Below are 12,035 nucleotides of genomic sequence, written 5' to 3'. Positions count from 1 at the left end.
CAAACCATCTGCTGAGGACTGGTTGTTTTCCATCATCTGCAGCCCAACAGTCAGAATCTAGTTACAATTAGGGGTAGGATAAAAGCATCCTAAATTCTGCTTAGCTTATGTCATTATTGCCCATACCCTGGTTTTATCCAAGATGAAAGTTCAGCTTGCCTGCTTTCCAAAACTGCCTAATTCTATATGTACTTCAGTTTGCTAGGTATATCCCTAATTAACCTAAAAGATCCCCAGGCATTTAGGTTTAGCCACCCACATGTGGTCAGGAGCATCTGTTCCTCATGAATTACTTCTATCTGTAGGTAAACAGACACCTGAATGCTGTTGGTATTCCCTGGAAAAGTCTCCGGGCTCACTCACGGTAAAAACTGCAGTCAGTGTCTTTAATAAGGGTCATTCTTGCTGTTTTGTACAAATGTCAGGTAATTTCAGCTCTTTGCAAGACTTCTTCCTCCTCTTTACAAGGAAGTGGAGATTTCAGTTTTAAACATAAAAGGGGATTTAGGCTTGTTGAGTAAGTTCCTGAGGTTTGCAGGCAATGAGATATTCTTTCTGAGCCCAGTATCCAGTTTTCCACTTCTGCACTGAAGCTAGATCACTGCAAAATCAGGTATCCAAGAGTCTTGGAGCTGTGAAAGAGGTTATGTCAGAGCCTACTTGTAGTCTAAAGGCTCAGTTCCTCAGCTGAAGTTGCTAGAAATTTGTTCTTGAATTTTTAGGAGTTATTGTTCCTTTCCAAGCAAGACTTTGTTGTTCACCCAATATCTTATGTGGCAAGAACATGCATCCAAGGGACCTGGAGTGGAGCTCCAGCTCTGCAGTGCATATGTTGCTTGTAGCCGTACTGAGAGCCATTCTTACCAAAAGTGCCTGCACAAGCATTCTGAGCAGGGGTAGCAGGCTTCACCACAGGTGATGCCATCACTGTGCTTCGACTGTTGCTAATATCGTCTTCTTTCTTCCTGGTGTTTCAGCAGAAAAAAACAGAGCAGCAAGAAACTGTTGTAATCAATAAAGACAGCAGAGGAGCTCTGAAGGATACAAGTACATTTCAGGCAACTTTCAGTTATCTGCACATTTTATATCCAGACTGAGGATTATGTGGGTCAGGACCACAGGGTCACATAAGCTGATTCAAGGTCGAGTCTGCTTTAGTAGCTCAGTATCAGCAATCCCTGAACACAAACATCTACTTCTTAGAGACAGCTCATATTCAAAAGCATCATAGCCATTTCAGTGTGCCCTACTAACAAAACTTGCTGAACGTGTACTAATTTGGGGTAGAACCAGCTCAGCTGCCCCTGCTTCATATCCTTAGGATCCAAAAAAGTACAAAATATGACACATGCTACACAACCAGCTCAGACCTAGCAGGGGTTATTAGCCTTGCCTGACCTGAGTTACCTTTGTATACTCTGTATATATGTATATATATATCTATATATATTCTGTAGCCAGTTTAAGAACCTCTCCTGGTCCTCAGAGTGCTGGAAAACATGGATATAGAGGCACCAGAGAGGTTCTCCAGTAGCTTTTTTGGGTTATGCTAGTGTTTTGGCTAGTGCTCGTATATCCTGATGAACCCAAGCCAGTTGAGTTTGGCTGGACATTAGTACCATGTACTCAATAACTCAGACACTGGATTATCCAAGTTCTTCTTTCATCCTTAGTAGCTCAGATAATGAGGAGCTGCTGGTGCAATTCTTACAAAATCACATTTGAGATAATCTTCAGATTAATGTTGCTATGGCTGTTATACATCATGTTAAAAATACAATCTGTAATTTAAAGAGCAACTGTTCCCAGGACAGGCTGTGACTTGCAGCTTCACACCAGAGGGAGCCATTTGTGGAGGGTCTTTGTTTGTAACATGCCTCCACTCTGGATTTCTGACAGTAAGAAAGATTACCAGGTCCTCAGAGCCATTTAAAAGCAGACTGAAAAAAAAAAATAAAATCATTTGCACAGTCTCATAGTTGGAAAGCCCTCAGCTGACTTCTTCAGGGTAATTTTCTTTCTTTCTTCCTTTTTTTTTTTTTTTCATGTACATTTCTTTGAAGTGTTTTCATGAAAGTGTTATTGCGTATTTTGGGAAGTCTTATTGTCCCTCTGTGTTTTCTTTCAATGTAACTATAAATTTCTATCCAAATATGCTCAGAAGCTGTTCACTGTCAGAACATGAAATCGGCTAGTAGATAAGCATACATAAAGGTGGTTATTTCCATAGAGAAATCAAAGGCACAAAACAAATTAACAACATTCTTTGAGTTTTAAACACAGGCAGCTATATGGGTGGCAGGATAAGTGGTTTTGCTTCTTAAAGTGTATTTCCTTAAGTATGAGCTTGAGTTTAAACGTCCCTGAGATGAATTTGCATCTGACTGTTGATGTTCTTATCTTTCTTTTTTATTACAGTTTGCTTATGAAACTCCACCTCACATCTCAAACTGTGATAGATCATTAATCTTAACTGCCTAGAAGTGAGACAGGTAGTATAAATTAGGCCATTTACCTGTCTTGATAGCCCATGGAAGAAGAGAAGCAGCTCCCAAACGTCATCATCCCGTATCTTAAATATATGCAATCCCATATCCCTGTATCATTCTTCAAGCGGAAAGAACTGAAAGCCATGACCTGGTGACTACAGCAAGAGTGGAGACCAGCTAGCTTGGATGAAATGCACAACTTTTAGATGGCTAGAATTAATTATATCAAATCCTGTCTGAAAAGCATAGAAGCCGTCTAACTGAGACTAGGTTTACACTGACAAGTAATTCACCACAACAGGAGCACATCAGTGCTTCACAGCAAAGGCCTTGCAACCACGCTTGCTTCAAGCTAGGTTAAGCCTGGTGCTCTGAGCCAAACATCCCCACAAATCCTGTGGTTTAAAGCAGTGTGAAGGGCCAGACGCTGGGGTCAGAAAGCATTGATGTGCAGCTGGAGCAGAGCTTGTGGTTCAGTTTCCTTTGGAAGGAATCTAGTTTACTAGATTTTAGTTTACTAGAACCTAGTTTACTAGATTCAAAACTGCCTTGCAATAGAACCAGCTGGGACACTTGGGGAACTGGGCTACTGCTCCAGTCCAAGATGCTGGAGTACATTTCATTAATGTCTGCTAACAGGGACTGCTGTTGGCCATTAAATTTCAGTGAGACTCAGCAGGGATTGAAAAGATTCCATGGGCAGATCCCTGTCCCAGTTACAAACCCTTTTAAACATATTGATTGGATTTTTATACTAAATTGGGTTTCTATGCAAGACTGTGATCTAAAAGAGCGCTTAAAAACAAATCACAGGACAAGAAATAAACTAAACATGTTAAGCAGACAAAGTAAGGACAGACCAAAATCTTCTTGTATCTCTTTTAATTTATTTTTCACTGCTCATTTCCTATGTACTCCTTTATATTTAAAAAGCAATTTCCCCAATCATTTATTAAACACAGGTATTGATAAGCTGCCACTATAACAGTTTTTTTGTGCAGCAACTCAAAATATATTTTCTCTTCTTATTTTTTATGCTGTCATAACTTTAATGCCTCTGCGCCATGATTTTTAAAGATTTATTTATTATTTTTTTTTTTAGAACTGTAGCAAGAAAAAAGACCAGAAGAAATAGTTCACCTCATTCCAAACAAAAAGATGGGAACTTTTCAGGCTGATTCATCTGCCTGAGCTCTGAATTGATTGCTATTTGGACATGACACTGTTCAATTCAATGTCAGGATTTAATGACTGGAAGTTCTAGTTACCATCTGTTAGCAGGTTTTCTTATGCACACCTGGTCCATGTGATAAGTGAGTTGATTTTCAGTCCATGTCTATATTACATGAACAGGGCTGTGCAGTTACTTTGACTTGGTATACCAGTAGTTAACAGACTGAACAAAAAGGATAAGTGCTACATGGATCAAATACTGAGAAGGCAGCAGAGAAATATTTGCCTCTTGCCAGCAACAAAAGAATCCAGCTGGGAGGAGCTCCGAGTGGTACGGTAGAAACAAGACCAATACATAAAGAAAAGTTGATAGAAAATTATATTATGGCAAATTTGCTAGTGGTTTGGAACTGACTACACTGGTAGAATAATTGGGGAATGCATGTTGAGTAATATTCAATGAGCTTTTGGCTCACACTGTTTTTCAAACCTGAGCTGTTAGAAAATTTAAAGACACATGATTAAATCAAAAGCATTTCACACATGGTTGAGAAGATAATGGGGAGATGTAGGTAAACACTGACCCATGTGATTGCCAGGTAAAGTGGGTGAAAACTCTGAAAGTCTGCTAAACAAGCTGTACCTAATCACACAGTATATGCATAAAAAACTTTGCCTAGTTTCCCTTAGCAATACAGGCAGACTAGATTTCTGGCTATTGATTATGTAGCCATAAAAGAATTTCACAATTAATTTTTTATTTCATAATGCAGTTTTGATTAACATTATCAAACTGTACAGTTTCAGTGACCTTGCACTGAAATAATTTACTGCTCTTTTGTCACAGGCAAGTGGAACACTTACAAAATTTACATTTTGTTTTGCATGCTGTAGGCTGCTTTTGCAAAATATCCTCAGGGCTAATTTCCTAATTATTAAATTATTAAAATAACATTATACAAAGTCAGACAGGACATATCAGTATGCAACTGGACTGTGGTCAGTGTTTTGGATCACATTCTCAGTTGCTTTAAGGCATGTGGGGTACGCAAATGTATCTCTGTTTACATCACTGAGCCTGGACCTTTGTATTCTTTAGCAGTTCTGAGTCATCAGGCACAAACCCCTCTTCTTCTCTCTGCAGAACTGTCCTCCAGACTATGAGATATGTCCCGGGCATGGAAATATGTGAAATAAGTGGAAGTTCTGCTGAGTGATTCGTCTGATAACAGTGAGGAATGTTTTAAGAAGAAAAAGCTCATAGCTGGAATTGCAATCATTGCAGTTACTGTGAGCTGGTCTTAAAGCAGATAGATTGAACTTTAATCAATCAGTATGTTTTTCCAGATGGCCATAAGTATGTGTTTTATAATCTGCGTTTTAAGCAGTGTTTGTTTCTTAACTCCTGAGGTAAGAGTAAATTAAGACATAACCCTGAAATCAGTTTAAAGAATAGCACAAACACTAAAGTCTATTTTTCTTTCTGATATATAAATAAGATATCGCTGAGAGACAGTGATAGCCTGCTTTTCTCTGTTTTTCTCACAGGGACATGTATGGGTGCCTGTGAATACCGTGCTGCCAGCACCTTCATTACTTATTCATAAGCACAAAAGCCACTAGGTTCTCAGGTCCAAAGTTAACCAGCATTGCTCCAAACTTTTGCCTCTGTGTGCTGGATGTTAGACAAGAAAACCAACAATGATCAGAGCACTGTTAGAGGCCTTGGACTCCAGGGATCTCTGCTGGCCTTCGCTCTACCACTAACCCAACTCTTGGTAAATCCTGTCTGTGCCATGGGTGGATTTCTATGATCTGTATTTCCCACTTGGTCAAGCTAGGGGGTCCCTTGAGATCACGTGAAACCTCTACCCTCAGGAGCAAGCTTGCCTAGAGGCCAGCTGGGCACCTTTCCACCAGGGCAGAGCACTTTTACATAGTCCTTCCGTCTCTACACCTCAGGTGATGCTGAGCTGGCCACAGAGCATCTCCGGCAGCCCAGTCTGCTTTCCTGGTTGCCATGCAGCCGATTGCTCCGGAGGGCGGATCTCAGCTGCAAACTCCAGAGGATCAGGCCCTGGCAGCTGGAGCACGCAGGCAGCTGCCCAGACCCTGCGAAATGCATGTCTCTCCGAGTGGCTTCTATTATCTACCCTTAGGAAGAACCAGATCTGGAGGGAGCCTCAATTGTGTAACGCCAGTATTAGCAGTGAGATCAGAAATGCCCTAATTCCTAGAATAATTTGGAGTTGTGTAACGTGGTGAATGAGCTTTGCTTTAGCACGTGCTTTGGAGTGGGAAGGAGGCACTTGGGGCAACGGGATGAAATATCTGCAGCTTGGATGGAGGCAGTGGATTAAGTGGGATTTTAAAACGACACAAGCATTAGTCGTAGTAGCAGAAGAATGCACCAGAAAGTACTGCCTCTCCATCTCTGTGGGAAAAACAAACGGAGCAAAAAAACCCACAAAGGTGCAGGACAGCGGGAAGCTTCGGAGCACCGAGAACACTGTGTCTGAGGATTACAGAGCCTGCAAACTCCCTTTTTACGAGGCTGAGTCTTGCTACCACCAAGTGCCTTATCCCCGGTGGCTCCCTCACAAAATTAGTGTCGTGCTTAACATTTTATTATTCAGTATCTCACTAAGTGGAGCTATTTCCTTTATGCCCCACTTGCTGTGGGAAGCAATAAACTCAAAAGGAGGGAAGCAAGGAAAATAGTACAAAGGTAACCTTAAAAAGAAGAATTTTTTCCAATATGAATTTATAACATCTAGCAGAGTACCCTTCAAAAACCTTTTAAGTCAAACAAATTGACAGTAGAAATAAAAAAAAATGAAACTAGTTTATCCCCACTGTGCCAGGAGCTCTTCTAGGGACATTTTAGGTGAGAAACATATGCCCCTGCTGAACAAGATTCAGACCTTGGTTTGAGTCTTCTGGAAATTCCTCTCTCCGCTGGCTGTACAGGGAGGGGAAGGTAGGTCTGCTCCCAAGGTAGGCTTCTGCTTAGGGACCTAGAGCAAGGTGGGATGAATCTGCAGCTGGATGATTATGTGTTTGCCAGGGTGAACCTCATGTAATTTGCCTCTGAGGACTATAAAACAAAAAGCAGCATAGCAGGTCAAGTCTTAGCTGCAACTACAACTCTCCAGAGAGCTCTTTATGTTTCTCTTATTTGGCAACAAATGTGTGGGAACAACTTACTTCCCTTCTCCCTCTACAGTTCCACCTTTTGATTTTGTTTTCTTCAAAGCACACTCAAAAGCTGTTCCTTCAGGATAGATCTGTGCTACAAGCATGACTAGGGGTGGAAAAATAAGGTCTACAAGAAATTTAAAATCTGATTTGAAAAGAGCCTACCACACACAGGTTTCAAACTCAGCTCACGGGACTCTTGCAAAATACATCCTGAGAGAGAGTTTCCATGTATATGCTGAGTAACTCACAGTTGTTTTGTTTTGTTTTTTTTTAAGATCTCCAAGAACTATATAAAGCATTAATTTCTGTGCCGGGCTGCCAATACACAAAACCTGCATATACAGGGCTTAGGATAGAAACAACCATGTAATATTCATGCAATATGACTGGTATTGTTCCATTTCTCTAAGTCGCTGTGGAAAAATCTTCAGGAGTGAGCAAATTCTTCCTCAGACCACCACATTCTGAAACCCAATATTAAAGAAATTCAAAGGCCATGAATGGAAACAAGACTTGTTTGCTGTACTTAACGTGCTGCATTATGTGGCCACTTGCATGCATTCGTGGAAGAATATTTGTATGCACAGAAATAGAACCACACGGAATCTTGGCAGTGCTCTTGAAGGTTTCTTAAACATATATGCATACATATATTTGTTTCTTGCTTCTTTAAATTGCTACTGAGTTGAACCAGGAATTACTTTCATCCACTCTCCTCCTTCTCAACTCTTTCTGGGTATATTATTATTACCTCATCTGGCTTATTATTGTACCTTGTGTTCTTTTTCTTCTTCATTACAGTTCTGTAAAAAGCTTTTGGGCTTATTGTTAATTCCGCTCCCCCCACCCCCCTCCCTGGTCTTAATTGTATATCTCTGAAGATGTGTTTCTGAGGTTTTTGCTTTGGCTGGAAGTACAGTAGTTATATTTATGGGTCTGCCATCAGTTTGCTACAGTTCAAGTGATTTTCTGCTTTTTGCTTGTTATGTTTTTGCCTGGACTTGATATACTTTATGAGTTTTTCTGCGATATTGGCTTGTATATCTGGCATAGATAATATTTTGCCTTTCTGCTAATATCCTATCAGAGACCCAAAGAGTAATAATTTTTTCTTCCTGTGTAATGTTGGGAGACTATTTTTTTTAAATGAGCTGGAAAGCTTTATTAGTTTACCAGAAATGAAAGCCTGTAATGAATCCACATGGAATTCTTTAATCATATCTTTGCTATTTTATAACTGTACCTTCAAGTGGAATGTGCTTATATTTGCTGAGGAAAAAAAAAGTTCTCTTGTTTAGCATTTCAGCTTTATGCAGAAATTTTCAGTGCATGGGGTTGCTCATCATTTTTGCAAGAGTACAAGGAGTACTCAAAAGGAAGAGAGGAAAAAGGTGAGAGGTGCTTTTCTGGCCTGATAAAGGTGAAACAGCGGCCTCTCTGCCATCAGAGGTTACACTTCTGGTAATCCGACTTGTGTGTTGTCACATAGAGCTGGGTTGTGGTATTATGAATGACAGAAATGGCTTATGTTGTACTGAAGGTTTTGGTAAATGTTTCTGTTTTATTAAACTTTCTCTTTGTGACAGTAGTCTGAGAGAACTTTTAGGCTAAGAAAGCTTTTACCTCCAAAAATTAGTAGATATTCATACTTTTAGAGGGTGTTTTGACACACACAGCATTTCAAACAAATGAACATAATAGGAAAACATACTTATCCATGTTTGTTTGTACCTGAGAGATCTCTCATAGAGCTTTTATTAAGTCAAATGTGAACTGAGCCCAGCCATATTTGGAGATGTAGTCTCAGACTCACCTGCCTGTAGCCCAGGATGCTCCAGGTGGTGCATACAAGGCCATGAGGTCTGCTGGGTGAATCTGCTCTCTATAGGCTTCCCCTGCAATCCTCAGATAGGCTATAAGCACTCTCAGGGCAGGATGCTCATCATCTGCTCATCACCTACTGCTGTGCTGCTGCTTCTAGGTGCCCTCCGTTGACACTTACTGGCTACATGGTTTTCACTAGAGGCAGGTGTTTTTGAAGACTATGGAGACACCTAATGCAGCATAAAGGAAGAAACACCTTCTAGCCTTTGCAGCAAAAGTAGCACAACAGAATGGTGAGGAGAAAGGTGCTCTGAAGGGTCCAGGGAATTTCAGTTCTAAACATTTGTCAGCATTTTTTAAGTACTGGATCTTAATGGATGGCAGGTACTGGTTACATTACAGGATCAACTGGCCTGGAGTTTTTCAGCTGATAGCTGCCTTTCATAATAAAGCATTGAAGAGTTAGAAAAAAGATCTAGGGGCTGCCTGGTTAAAAAATTCTAGGATAAACAACCTGAATTCTGCCACTTTCTGATGTGCAGAAGAGGTTTCCCTTCTCCCACATTGCTTTCAGCTGCCTTGCAATTGCTAATGCAGGGAGTAGCATTAGGGCATCATATTGCTATGAATTTCTTGCTTACTGATACAAAAAAAGATACATTTATTTTTGAAAGCCTCATAAGACCTTCTTCTAAGAGTCCTACTCATTTCCAGATTGCCTGGGTTACTTGCTTAGGTTATGGAGAAACTAATCTCTCTGGGATCTTTTGAAAATTACTGAATATTTATTATGCCAACTGTTTTTTTCCCCAATTGTTGTATAGCATTCTCATCATTATCTTTCAGTTATTGTGAATCATTCCTTCCTAATTCAGTCATACCTACATTACTTCTTTTTACAGTTTTAATGGGATGTTTTTGTTGTCATTCTCTTTTTATTAAAAAATCATAAATTAAGTTTTAGAAAAAGAAAAGATGGTTAAGACCAAGCAAGATCAAAGAAGAAAGAGAAAAGAAGCAGCAGCTCCTTGAAAACTCTTCTGTATTCCTCTGTTTACTCACTTTTCAGACATCTTGCCAGGAAGGCTCCATGTAGAGCACATGCAACTGGTAGAAAAGGGAAAGGAGAGAGGGTGGTGTTACACTGAAACAGCGGATATGTTGTGGAGAGCAAGCCAAGTGCCAAGGGCAGCCCTGTACCTGAACAGTGGCCAGAAGATGATGCCTGCACTTCGCAAAGGTTTTGACGTTCTGCGGTTTGCTTCTGGTGGAGAACAAGAATGAGAGCTCTGGTGTTGTGTTTGTGTGGGAGGAAACAAACAATAAACAAAACCATCAGAGAGCGCCCGCAGCTTGAGTGAGGGCATCTTATGGTGGAGTTAAATTGTGAGGCTCTGCTCCACTCCAAGCAAAGTGGAGTCTTCAAGTCTACAGCCCAGCCAAGCACCTCAAGCTTTTGCAGACTCTGTCTTGCTCATTAAGCTCCTGAATATTCACCTCTTCCTACAAGCTATACAGATATAGCAGGAGGCAATGGCCATAAGATCTGACTTTAGATAAGACTTCTAATAGGGATGTGGTTGATCCAGATTTAAGCTTTCCTCTCCCTGAAAAAGGTACAGAAATCCTTTAATTTGGGTTCTGTCCCATTTCCACATCACCAGGTCAGGGGAAGTCCCTCCTGTGTCTGTCTGAAGCCTGAATAATGGTGCTGAAAACAGGGTTTGACAGAGGGAAAATGTTTCAACCAGCTCAACTGAGCTCCTAATTTTGTCTAATACATACCCTGGGGTCTATTCTTCGTGTCTTAAATACGTATGTAAATGCCTTTGCATTTTTCTGACTTATATGTCACATTGCACAAGCTGTTTCGAGAGAAAAAAGAGAGGTGCAAGTGTTTAGTAGGAGCTGCTGACATGCTTCAGAATTCCAAATAAAGTGTTTCTTCAGAGAAGTGTGACAAGCGCGACTTCTGCCCTCTGCAGTGTCTCAGCACTCGGTCAGAGACAGTTTTAAAGGACCTTGATTTTCAGTAAGTGCTTTTAGCACTGAGATTTTTCATGACAGCAACTTGAGCAACCTGAAACAGTTAAAAATCTCTATATGTACTTGAAAATTTAAACCAGGAATTTATTTTTTTTATGTCTCTTGGGAGTCAAAATGAGTTCTTCATTTCACCTCCTTACAGGATACTGATGGCACATTAGCATGTCTAAATCTTGCACGGATTTGTAGACTGACCTCCCTGTGGACAGGTTTTTTTTTACCCATATTGAAAGATTTCATTTATCATGTCATTTGAATTACCAAGCTCTTTAAACCACTCTTGTCAGGGAGAACAGGGTTTCTTAGTACAAATGACACACTATGTCTGAGTTTTTTCCATCTGGGGAAAAAAAAATAATATTCAATGATATGGAGTAAAATGAAGCTTCGCTTTTCAAAGAAGGTTTGAAAATTACTATAACATTTAAAAGGTATGGCTTCTAATGCTATTATCACATACTGAAAGAAGACAGGTCAAGTCATAACACTGTATGAGAAAGAGAAGTTCATTCAGACCACACGAAGAATTTGTTCCCCAGGGTCTCGGCCATTTCCCTCTATATTTTAATGAAGAAATGAACATGTGCTGCGGGGATGCAAACACTAGGCTATGAAAATGAGGGAAAGCCAAGATGAGACTAACAGATGGCCAGGCATGAGGTCCTCCCATTTTAAGACACATACTATCATGTTAAGCCACTGTCCTTCTGGAAATGTAAACGCACTCAGAGAAAGAATAACACTGCCTTGTTAATTTTACTTCACTCTGTACAATCAGAGCCTTTTAATTTCCATTTCTACTTCATTTTTATTTACATCATAAACTAGGTATTGAAGATAGTTGGATAAACTGTCCTCTGGAGATGCCAATGTATTTCTGTTGTTTCTGTCCACCCACCTAGTCTAGAAAAAAACTGGAAACTCACTTCTCTGTGTGTCAACACAAAAAAAGAGAAAAAGGTAGAGAAGGGTTGTAGCATCAGTTTGCTACCAAAGATAGGTGGCACGTGACTTTCACACCTAACTTCTCCTTTTTCCTCAGCATTGCTGGCTGCATGGTTTCCCTCTCAATTGTCCTGTCCATGTGGTCCTAAGCTTTTCTCTGGAGTTTCTCCCTCATTTTAATTTTCTCCTTACTCATCCTATAATCCCACCTCATTTCTGTAATGTGCTTACTGAACTGCAACTTCCCAGCCTTCCTCTTCTCCAGAACCAGTACTTTTCCTGCTTCTCCCCAAGAACAGAAAATAGGGCTCCCCTTATGACAGAAGAGGAGCTACTCTTTGACTTGAGCAAAAATAT

This window comes from Falco punctatus, assembly GCF_963210335.1.
Source record: "Falco punctatus genome assembly, chromosome: 2".
NCBI classification, from domain to species: domain Eukaryota; kingdom Metazoa; phylum Chordata; class Aves; order Falconiformes; family Falconidae; genus Falco; species Falco punctatus.
Note: the sequence above shows the minus strand (reverse complement) of the source record.